Raw genomic sequence first — 11,907 nt, 5'->3', positions numbered from 1 at the left:
GTGTATTGAGTGCTTCTAGGTCTGTGTTACTCTATTTCACTACTCCAAATGAGTAGGTCAATATTGGTATAGCTTAAGTATGTATAGCTTTTGTCTTGTTTCTTGCTGTCAATTTTGTTTTCAGTATTTTTGTTAGTCTTTGTCTATATTTTTCCTTTGGTTCTTCTTTAATATTTATATTATCTATTCCTATTTTTTGTCTGTATCCTAGGTATTTATAGGCATCTGTTTTTTCCAACGCTTCTATGCAGTCGCTGTGGTTATCCAATATGTAATCTTCTTGTTTAGTGTGTTTTCCCTTGACTATGCTATTTTTCTTACATTTGTCTCTTCCAAAATCCATATTTATATCATTGCTGAATACTTCTGTCATCTTTAGCAATTGGTTGAGTTGTTGATGTGTTGCTGCCAGTAGTTTTAGATCATCCATGTATAGCAGATGTGTGATTTTGTGTGAGTATGTTCCAGTAATATTGTATCCATAATTTGTATTATTTAGCATGTTGGATAGTGGGTTCAGAGCAAGGCAGAACCAGAAAGGACTCAATGTGTCTCCTTGGTATATTCCACGCTTAATCTGTATTGGCTGTAATGTGATATTATTTGAATTTGTTTGGATATTAAGTGTGGTTTTCCAATTTTTCATTACTATGTTTAGGAACTGTATCAATTTAGGATCTACTTTGTATATTTCCAATATTTGTAGTAACCATGGGTGGGGTACACTATCGAAAGCTTTTTGGTAATCAATGTATGCATAGTGTAGCGACCTCAGTTTAGTTTTAGTTTGATATGTCACCTCTGCATCTATTATCAGTTGCTCTTTCGATGTCAAAGCAAAATATCGACCTTGGACTTCGCAAGAATCCGATTCTTTCTCTCACCACGTGCAATAATATTTGTCACTTAATCGAATCTCGTTCTGAGCATATTTTATAATGGCACTTCTCCTTCAACAGTTTCTCAACTTCTCGAAAGTATCCACAAGGGGGAAGAGGACAGTATTCAGAATTGGTTTTGTTGTTATGTCTTGTTTCAGTTAGTTTGTATTGGTTTCCCAAATGGCAGAATTTTCACCGTTGCAGTCTGTCCTTGCGAATTACATACCGGTTGTCCCCTGGTGAGGAGAGAAGAAACATAGAACCTTCACAGCGCCGAGTGTAAGGCTGCTCTCAGAAGCAACATAATATACTTTTCTCAAAAACGTTACTGTTGTTGAAAACCTTCATCCTTTTGGATCGGTTTTTATCGACCATCGCCGTTGAGATGACGATAGCGAAATCAAAATCAGCATTGATGATCTAACAAAATCATGACGTCCCTGTTTTAAAGTGGAGGTCAGAGGGTGCTTCGGCCTGAGCCACACTGAGCGCGAGCGGAGTGTCTGTTTACGTGCCGCCGGCCGCGGTGGTCTAGCGGTTCTAGGCGCTCAGTCCGGAGCCGCGCGACAGCTACAGTCGCAGGTTCGAATCCTGCCGCGGGCATGGATGTGTGTGATGTCCTTAGGTTAGTTAGGTTTAAGTAGTTCTAAGTTCTAGGGGACTGATGACCATAGATGTTAAGTCCCATAGAGGTCAGAGCCACTTGCACCATTTTGTTTACGTGCCTATCTGCCAGAAAAGGTGTTTCCGCGTTTCAGTGACCAACTTCCGCCAGATAAACAAATTATTGGCCGTTCATGCTGCTCTTCTGAAACTCTCTTTGGTATAGTTCTCACAAATATGAATAATATTCTATAATGGGGCGCACAGTGTTTTGTAAGCTGTTCCATCTGTGGATTGACTGAATTTGATGTGTTATCCGCCAGACACCTACCTACGTTTGAACCATTTCAAATCCCGAGTAGTTGTCGCACCCTGATATTTTTCTACAATTTGACTAATTCTACCTCTCAGTCATTAGTCATAGCATACCATTTTTCTTTGTCATGTGAAGTTCACGATCTTAACGTTTGTGAAAATTCAAACCACTGTGTGAATCTCTGTGCCACTTTGAAACTTCACTAGATACTTTTGCGGTGTTTTTCAGACAGTTCTTCGCAATGCAACCCCCTGATTCTCTACTAGATCTAGGTTCCACGTACAAAACAAATTCAAACGACTGATTACTTTACAAATGAGTTAAGTACACTTCCAGAAAAAGTATTACATCTGGAAATACAACGTCGATTTTGACCTGAGGACGGCATATGACCCCTGAGGGATAGTAGATGCATCGATAGTGTAACTTCGTCCGCCACCAGGAAATACTTTGATTGGTGCAAACGTATGGAGGAATCAGGCAACCATGCCACACAGATGCACTCATGCTTGCTACAGCCAACTGGAGTTTCAAAGGGGTGAAGTTATGGCCTTCCGAGTGGCGGAATGATCCTTCCGGAGAATTTCCACACAAGTTGAGCGTGCTGCGTCACTTGTACAACGATATTGGTATCAATGATCACTTGAACATTCCCACACTCGTAGAGGAGGTTCTGGACGTCCTCGGGACACAAACGCCTGCCAAGTTTGTCGTATTTTAAGAGCAACAGTGGCAGATCTTACACCTACCACAGCACAAATAGTGTAGTGACACAGCTACCGGGGCGCCATCTGTGTATACTGTTTGGTAGGGGACGCTCAGTTTGGTACAAATGTGTGAAGCAAATACGCAACCATGCCACGGAGATGCACTCGTGCTGCCTACAGCCAACTAAGCGAGTTTGAAGGGGGTCAAACTGTCGCCCTGCGAGTGGCGGGATGGCCCTTTCGGAGAATTTCCACACATGTTGGACGTGCTTCGTCAGCTGTGCAACGATGCAGGTATCAGTGGTTAGATGAACATTCTCACACCCGCAGAGGAGTTTGTGGACGTCCCGCCAGCACTGTCGCATTTTGAGGCCAACAATAACATACCGTACACGTACCCCTGAAGTAATGGGGATTTTGAGCCCAGCCGCGCCAACACGAACTGTTGCGGACCGGTTATTAGCGGTGGTACCATAGGCACGCACACCTCTAACGCACTTTCCACTCACACCAGCATCGAGGTGAACTCCTCAACAGTACCGAGCGAGGTGGCGCAGTGATTAGCACACTGGACTCGCATTCTGGAGGACGACGGCTCAATCCCGAGTCCAGCCATCCTGATTCAGGTTTCCGTGCATTACCTAAATAGGTCCAGGCAAATGCCGGGATGGTTCCTTTGAAAGGGCACGGCCGACTTCCTTCCCCGTCCTTCTCTAATCTGATGAGACCGATGACCTCGCTGTTTGATCTCTTCCCCCAAACAATCCAATCCAGTCCTCAACTGCTGTCGTCATGGATCACATGGAAGATAGAATGGCGCGCCGTGGTCTTCAGCCATGAAAGCACACTCTGCCTGTACTCAGTGCGCGTTCGACGTAGTCCTAGTGAACGCAGTCTCGTAGAGTGCATTCGTCCAAGACACACTCGCCCCAAAACAGGCGTTACTGTCGACGGTGCGATAAGCTACAGCTGTGGTTCACCTCGGTGTTTCTGGAGGGGACGCTCACGAGCGCTCGGAACGTGCAGATTGTAGTTTACCCTTCCTAAAACAGGAAGGTAATATGTTATTCCAACATTGCAATTCTAACCCACACAGTGCCAGTAAAAATGTGCTTTGCAAGACGTGCAGAAACTTCTCTGACCAGCACGACCGTCGTCTTGCCTGCAGTCGAGCGCTTGTGGAATAGATGGGACGAGGAATAGACGTGAGGCTCAACAGCCAACGGTTCTTACCGAACTACGTGAACAGGTCGAGCAGGCGTGGCATAACACACTCCAGGACAGTATTCGCCATCTGCAGGGTCGACTGGATGCCAGAGTCACCGCCTCCATTACCGCCAGTGGAGGCTACACCGCGTACTAATAAGGGTGATCCAGCATGGGTCGGTGCCTGGTGCTTTAGAATCACTTGTGCTATTGGCCTCCAGTCATTTCATGTACGCCGTATGCACTGTTGCCACAGTCAAGTGAATTGGAAGACTCTAAAACAGTGCACCAATTTTTGCCGGTATTGTATTTGACGTCAAACATGTAAAACTTTTATCCTTCAAAACACGAAACTATAATTACGTTAATTTTATTAGTTTCTGATTACTCACCCACAGACTAATGAAAACGTCAAAAGCAAAACTTGTGAGGCGTATAAGCTAGGTAAAGAATACAAAGGATTTGGAAGTTCTGTCATTCTGAAACACTTTTTGTCTGGGTAATTTGCATCCGTGAGCTACGATACTTCAAGACAGATGCACAGTTTCTAACTGTGAAACGTAAGGTGTTATAACACAACTTTAACATACGGTTCTACCTAAATGAATTTTATCCATAGTGGATGCTGTCGAACTCCGTGACTGTTCCTTTGTGGGGTTGCAGAAAAATATCCGCTACCAGTCACAATAAAAGGTCCACACGACCGGTTTCGGGCTTGCGCCCATCTTCAGGTGTGTATACATTCATGTACATGTTTGTACTGTTGGAGATCGAAAAAGATGAAGCAGCTCCATGTAAACATAGTGTATTTCACGAGAGCACATCATAATAGTGTAATATGGAGCTGTACTTGGTAAAAATGATACATGGACGTGAAAATGACCGCAAGTGTGTTAATAAGTGGCAAAACGATCACCACAGCATAACTGTAATAATGCTGCTTCATCTTTTTCGTTCTCCAACAGTACAAACATGTACATGAATGTATAAACTCCTGAAGATGGGCGCAAGCCCGAAAACGGTCGTGTGACGAATAAACAACCTTTTATTGTGACTGGTAGCGGATATTTTTCTACAACCCCATACGGTTCTACCTCTTAATGAGTAAATTACAGAAACAGCACTCCGTCTTCAGGCCACATGCGGCCCATCGGGACCATCCGACCGCCGTGTCATCCTCAGTGGAGGATGTGGATAGGAGTGACTTGTGGTCAGCACACCGCTATCCCAGTCATTATGCTGGTATTCTTGACCGAAGCCGCTGCTATTCGGTCGAGTAGCTCCTCAATTGGCACCACGAGGCTGAGTGCACCCCGAAAAATGGCAACAGCGCATGGCGGCCCGGATGGTCACCCATCCAAGTGCCGACCACGCCCGACAGCGTTTAACTTCGGTGATCTCACGGGAACCAGTGTAACCACTGTGGCAAGGCCGTTGCCCCAATGAGTAAATTACGACAGCATTTTAGATTTTTAAATTTCGTCAATAATTTTAAGAAACACAGAAAGTCAATTTCTCTTTGCCAGTGGAAACCATTACACAGGCAAAGTGCAACAGGTGACGGGTGACCATGTGACCGTTGGAGTCGCTCAGTGACGCACGGAGACGCCAACATCCTGGTCTGGAGGCTGTCCGAGAGAATGGTTTGACTGTTAACATAACTTTGTGGAGAGATTTTGGAGCTCACCACGAAATACAGTGTCAGACGGCAGCGTTGTTCGGTCGCAAGACAATAGTTTTGTCCCTTCGCAGACGGCGTCGGTGTTTTCGCAGTGTATTTCAAAAGTTGGGAGAAGGTGAAGCTTCGTAATCAGCAAATTCTGTGCAGAACGGGAAGTTGAGAGACCCTAAAGTGAATTCTCATGCACAGGCGTGGATTCTGGGTTCAGTCATTCCAGTTTGTTGCGGGAGTGTTGCCAGTCAAAAAGTGTGAGGCGCTCAAATATCCGGTTGCTGATGTTTAGTGAGCTAGACGCACTTAGCGATGTTTGTTACATGATGATAACTTCCATTTTGTTTCCAGGGAATCTTGAAGTGTGGAGTTTTTGCGTGCGCCTTTCTTGTCTTCTATTCTAGAATGCTATCCTGTTTCATTTATGCTGGAGAGCGGCTAAGAACCAGTAGAAGCTATCTTGTGGCCGTACATTTTCCAGTTCAGCATTCGGATCTGAGTGTCTTCTCAAATTAATTAGATTGCTGCCGGACTTTGATTATTGGTCTATGAGTAGTGACCGATTTAACCCTGACTCATGGGTCAAAGAGATGCCGGTGACACATACCATGTCTGTGTCACTAAGTACATAGAACTGATGGGGCTGCGCAAGTAAACGTTTCAGAGTAAGCGTTCGGAGTAGATAGTTTCATAATAATTTGTCTCGCTCACAGCACATAGCCCAGTCTGCGTGGAATCTGGCCTTTCGGTGAGTCGTCTCCATTCATTAAACTCACAGAAATTTGTTGAAATACTAAACAAAATGAAAACAAACCAAAAGGACGTAATGGTATGAATCGTGAATTTACTTTCAAAACTTTTTCTTTAGAATTTACTTTATTTACTAGTGATTTATCAAGAACATTAACACATTTAACCACTCTATGTGAGCGTGGAAGTAGTTTTCAAGTAGTAAATGATGAAAACAAAATGAAATCGCTTTTAACAAATGGGAATTTTATTCCTAAAAGCTTTTTTTTAAGAAACAGATTTAAAATTATAAGCAGAAATCACCCTCTAAATATCAAGTTACAATTTATTGACAGGCAGAAAGAAACAAAGTTTTGAGTGTATGAGCTTTCGGGCTGAGAACCTTGCCGCTCCCTTTTGATATGGCCGTAGTCACGACCGCTCACAACCTCTGAAAGACTACACAGGTGCAAATCTGCAACGCACCAGATTACTTTAAGCTAAAGTTTCAACAATCCACACAAGCACACAAACTATGTACCCCGTTGCAGGGATGGAAATGGTACAAAATACTAAAATTAAAAGATTAACTTGACACCGAAGGTGCAACGTGATTTTAACTTCTAAGAAAAGTCTTACGGTGGAAGGGTAGCAACTTTATATACTAATATGATCATTTAAATAAAAGTCCTTGAAATGCAGTCTTACATAAAATTATACAAGGTTGGCCAAACATACTCTACAGTACACGTATACCGCCTCTCAAGATGATAGGCAAGATAAAAACATATTTAAGGAATTAGGCCGTTACACTTGAAGCAATAAATTTGTTAACACACCGAATCCGACAAACATGACAGAGGCAGCTATTAACGTACGGCAGATTGATAGGGAGATTACCGATCAACCCGAACCGCAGGTTGCTCTAACCCGCCCCTACTCCACAAGGGAAAAACGGACCACCCAATTTATAAACAACCACCTTCCTGTGGGTGGGCAAACGGAGAAGAATGGTGGGACGACCCCAAAGTAAAACGGCTGGTGACCTCACCAAGAAAACAAGTAGAATCTAACGAGTAAATGAAACAACGCATCACCAATCACTTAACTTATAATAAACTGCGATTTCTGGCGAAGACCTGGCGCAGCATCCCCAAAACGCTCTCCCGAACCGTCCGCTGCCAGCCGCTTCAACGGACGCAGGAAGGCGCGCCGATCTCCCGTCTCACGGCGTCGCAGCTCGAACCGGCCGGACCGATGTCGTGGGTTGACTGTTGTTGCTCTCGTGTCGGCCGCGAAGCCACTACCCCTCGCTATACGGCGCGGCCCACTGGACTCACGTGGGGACCTCACATGCGCCGACGCTAAAGCCGGACAAGTCATCTTGTGTCTCAGTGCGCGACCGACCAACCGATCGATCCAACCGCCAATGACCGTTGCCTGCCGAAGCTAACCCAGCAGCTTTCCTGCCATAGTGTGGGGCAACGAGCAGGAAGTTAGGACGTGTACTCCAGAGACATGGACTGAGATCAATGTTCCGGCCCGCACCCCTGGATACGAGATAGGCTGCGCCATGTTAAAGACGACATACCTCATTGTGTGCCCGGTGTTTATGGTGCCCCTTGTGAATCCGGCAGTATCTACACAGGGTCTTACAAAAAGGTACGGCCAGACTTTCAGGAAACATTCCTCACACACAAATAAAGAAAATATGTTATGTGGACATGTGTCCGGAAACGCTTACTATCCATGTTGGAGCTCATTTTGTTACTTCTCTTCAAATCACATTAACCATGGAATGGAAACGCACAGCAACAGAACGTACCAGCATGACTTCAAACACTTTGTTACAGGAAATGTTCAAAATGTCCTCCTTTAGCGCTGGATACATGCATCCACCCTCCGTCGCATGGAATCCCCGATGCGCTGATGCAGCCCTGGAGAATGGCCTATTGTATCACAGCCGTCCACAATACGAGCACGAAGAGTCTCGACATTTGGTACCGGGGTTGCGTAGACAAGAGCTTTCAAATGCCCCCATAAATGAAAGTCAAGAAGATTGAGGTCAGGAGAGCGTGGAGGCCATGCAATGGGTCCGCCTCTACCAATCCATCGGTCACCGAATCTGTTGTTGAGAAGCGTACGAACACTTCGACTGAAATGTGCAGGGGCTCCATCGTGCATGAACCACATATCGTGTCGTAAAGGCACATGTTCTAGCAGCACAGGTAGAGTATCCCGTATGAAATCATGATAACGTGCTCCATTGAGCGTAGGTGGAAGAACATGGGGCCCAATCAAGACATCGCCAACAATGCCTGCCCAGACGTTCACAGAAAATCTGTGTTGATGACGTGATTGCACAATTGCGTGCTGATTCTCGACAGCCCACACATGTTGATTGTGAAAATTTACAATTTGATCACGTTGGACTGAAGCCTCATCCGTAAAGAGAACATTTGCACTGAAATGAGGATTGACACATTGTTGGTTGAACCATTCGCAGAAGTGTACCCGTGGAGGCCAATCAGCTGCTGATAGTGCCTGCACACGCTATGGTACGGAAACAACTGGTTCTCCCGTAGCACTTTCCATACAGTGACGTGGTCAACGTTACCTTCTACAGCAGCAACTTGTCTGACGCTGACATTAGAGTTATCGTCAACTGCACGAAGAATTGCCTCGTCCATTGCAGGTGTCCTCTTCGTTCTAGGTCTTTCCCAGTCACGAGTCATAGGCTGGAATGTTCCGTGCTCCCTAAGACGCCGATCAATTGCTTCGAACGTCTTCCTGTCGGGACACCTTCGTTCTGGAAATCTGTCTCGATACAAACGTACCGCGCCACGGCCATTGCCCCGTGCTAATCCATACATCAAATGGGCATCTGCCAACTCCGCATTTGTAAACATTGCACTGACTGCAAAACCACGTTCGTGATGAACACTAACCTGTTGATGCTACGTACTGATGTGCTTGATGCTAGTACTGTAGAGCAATGAGTCGCATGTCAACACACAAGCACCGAAGTCAAGATTACCTTCCTTCAATGGGGCCAACTGGCTGTTAATCGAGGAAGTACAGTACATACTGAGGAAACTAAAATGAACTCTAACGTGGAAATTAAGCGTTTCCAGACACATGTCCACATAACATGTTTTCTTTATTTATGTGTGAGGAATGTTTCCTGAAAGTTTGGCCGTACCTTTTTGTAACACCCTGTATAGGCCCGACAGTTCGCACAATTGCAAAGCACAAGAGACATATTAAACAAAGGGAGCTTCTCAAGTCTGCCATAGTTGAACATTGCCTGGAAAACGGACACAAAATAGAGTTTGAGTACACGCGACGATTGGCTCATGCGTTATCATACTGGCATTGCGTTATAAAAGAGGTAGCTGAGATTAGAATTAACAGTTTTAACAGAGATCAGGGATACACACAACGTGTGGTGTGGGGACAGCCTTTGGATGTCGAAAGGAACCGACGGGTGATGCTGAACGCTTGTAGGGAGGCGGGAGCGGCAGTTCCAAACGTGGCTCCGGTCCCTCGCGCCACCTGACGTCATTCGTCCCGTGACGGGCCGGAGCTGCTGTGAGCGCCCAACTCACGTTCATCGTACGCGTCTGTTCGGCCCTCTCTGACTGGTGCCAGCGGTCATTAGCCTTCTTTACACCAAGACAAAAGTTCTAAAATCTTTGATTCTCCACCGGAATAGCCAGCTTCTGGCGGCTGTTGGGACAATCAGTCCGGAAAAGTTCAGATTCGCTTTCCACCTGTTGGCCGATCTCTAAGTTCTTTGTATCACAGAACATGTCAGCAAGGGCTTTAACTCCACCATGTCGACACCAGCGGTTATCCTGGAACTGCAAAACTCGTACGACAAGATTTGGCAGGACAATCTCGTGTACAAAATGCTGACATAGACGACCATGACAGACACCTGTATCAAGATCGTAGATGGTTTTCTCCACGATGGAACCTTCTTGGATACTCGGCAAGGAAAACGCTCGAACTTACGTCACATGGCATTGTGTTGTCTCCCACCCTTTTTAATATTTGTGTTAATGATAAGCCAGTCATCCCACACTGTCGCCTGGCGCAATTCACGGAGGATAAGGCGCTCTATACGACCGGCCACAACATGGACCAGCTCATTGTTCGTTTCCAGGGGCAGCTGGACGCAATGGTCACCAGGTGTCGTTCAAAAAAGATTGTCCTCAGCACCTCGAAAACTACGGCGGTCTGTTTAACCAAATGGCACCCAATCCTCCACAACAACATCACTATTGCAGGGGTCTGAGTCCCATGGTCCCTGTATGCTAAATATCCAGGTGTCCAGATGGATAATAAGCTGCTCTTTCATCGACATGCCGAATACGTCACCCAAAATGACATAAGCTGATAAAATCGTTGTATCCGGTCTTCAGCAGAAGGGAAATGTTCTCAGACACCAAGCTCCTACTGTACTGGACGATTGTCAATCATTCCCTCACCTATGGCTCCTCCATGTGGGCTACAATTAGTGCCTCCTGTATGCATACCCTCCAGCGCCTGCAGAATAACGTGTCTCGGTGGAGCCTGCGTGCTACTCCCTTAATGAGGGTTGTAACCCTCCACGAGGAAGCAAACATGGTAACTCTAAAGATGTCCATTCGAGAGAAGGCGTGGCGTCCCTATGACAAAGTGGATGTCCTGCGCGACAGGCACTGGCTTACAATACATTGCCACCATGACTCCCCGGCACTGGCACCGCCACCCCTGTTGTTCTTACCATCCTGGACGAATCAGAATAGGGCCATGGCTAACGATTGCCCTCTTATTGCCGCTATTAATGTGTCAGTCTTGACATAACCAGTCAATATGTGAAGTCCATGGTACGACCGCCAGTATCAGTACCTTTGTAGTTGTATTCGCTCTTACCAGCTACCTTGAACTTCCACCATTGGAGGGTGGTATGAAGTCCCACAGCCACATCTTCAACATACACTCCAATTAAGTCATTCCATAGTTACCATTACAGTTATGTCGTTTCAGTGATGTCATAGAACGATAGTCCGCCTGCTTAGCTTGGTGGTAACATGCTAGCCTCCCATTCACTGGGCCCGGGTTTGATTCCCGGCTGGGTTGGAGATTTTCTCCACTAGCAGACTGTAGTCCTCATCATCATCTCATCCTCATAATCGGCCGCAAGTTGCCCAATGTGGCGCCGACCGAAAAAGCTTTGCGCTTGGCGGCCGAACCCGCAAGGGACATCCTGGCCAACAATGCCATATAATTGTTTCATTTTTCATAGTACGATAGGAAAATTCTACCCCTACACCAAGACAGTAAGGCCGACACCCACACGGTGTCGCTGACCCCCGATAAGTCAGTAGGTTTACTCCTGACGATGACGGAGGAGATAGCCATCGAAAGATCGAGAATTTTGTTCGAACTGACGCGGCTTGAAAACCGAGCAGATTTTATTCTTAGAGTTCAGTTATTTACAAGTCGCCGTTCCTCCGCACCAGCCTCGGCTGTTGCTCATTCAGGTGCCTGCTGGACTCCAGCTGACGTCCGTCGAGTCACGTCAGCAGCTGCGCGCCCTGGAGAAGACGTCAGCGGATGGCCTGCGAGCAGGCGCGGCCGTTTCGGCCTGGCTGCCGGAGTTTACTCGGTCCCAGTCCGAATTCAACGGTGATCCTTGCTGACTCATCCGTGATGTACCTGGTAACTGTACTCGTATTGTGTGTGTATCTCCTCCCTACCCCTGGTAGGTTCAGCACCCGAAGACGCCTGATGTTGAATAGGAAC

The 11,907-nt window shown here is 46.2% G+C and overlaps 1 pseudogene; it reads right to left on the bottom strand.

The window, feature by feature from the left end:
- Positions 1–5,034: 5,034 nt before the first annotated feature.
- On the bottom strand, positions 5,035–5,152 carry LOC124608021 (annotated as a pseudogene).
- Between the last annotated feature and the right edge of the window lie 6,755 nt (positions 5,153–11,907).

Source organism: Schistocerca americana, chromosome 3, assembly GCF_021461395.2.
Source record: "Schistocerca americana isolate TAMUIC-IGC-003095 chromosome 3, iqSchAmer2.1, whole genome shotgun sequence".
NCBI classification, from domain to species: Eukaryota; Metazoa; Arthropoda; class Insecta; order Orthoptera; family Acrididae; genus Schistocerca; species Schistocerca americana.
This window is presented reverse-complemented; position numbering and strand designations above follow the sequence as displayed.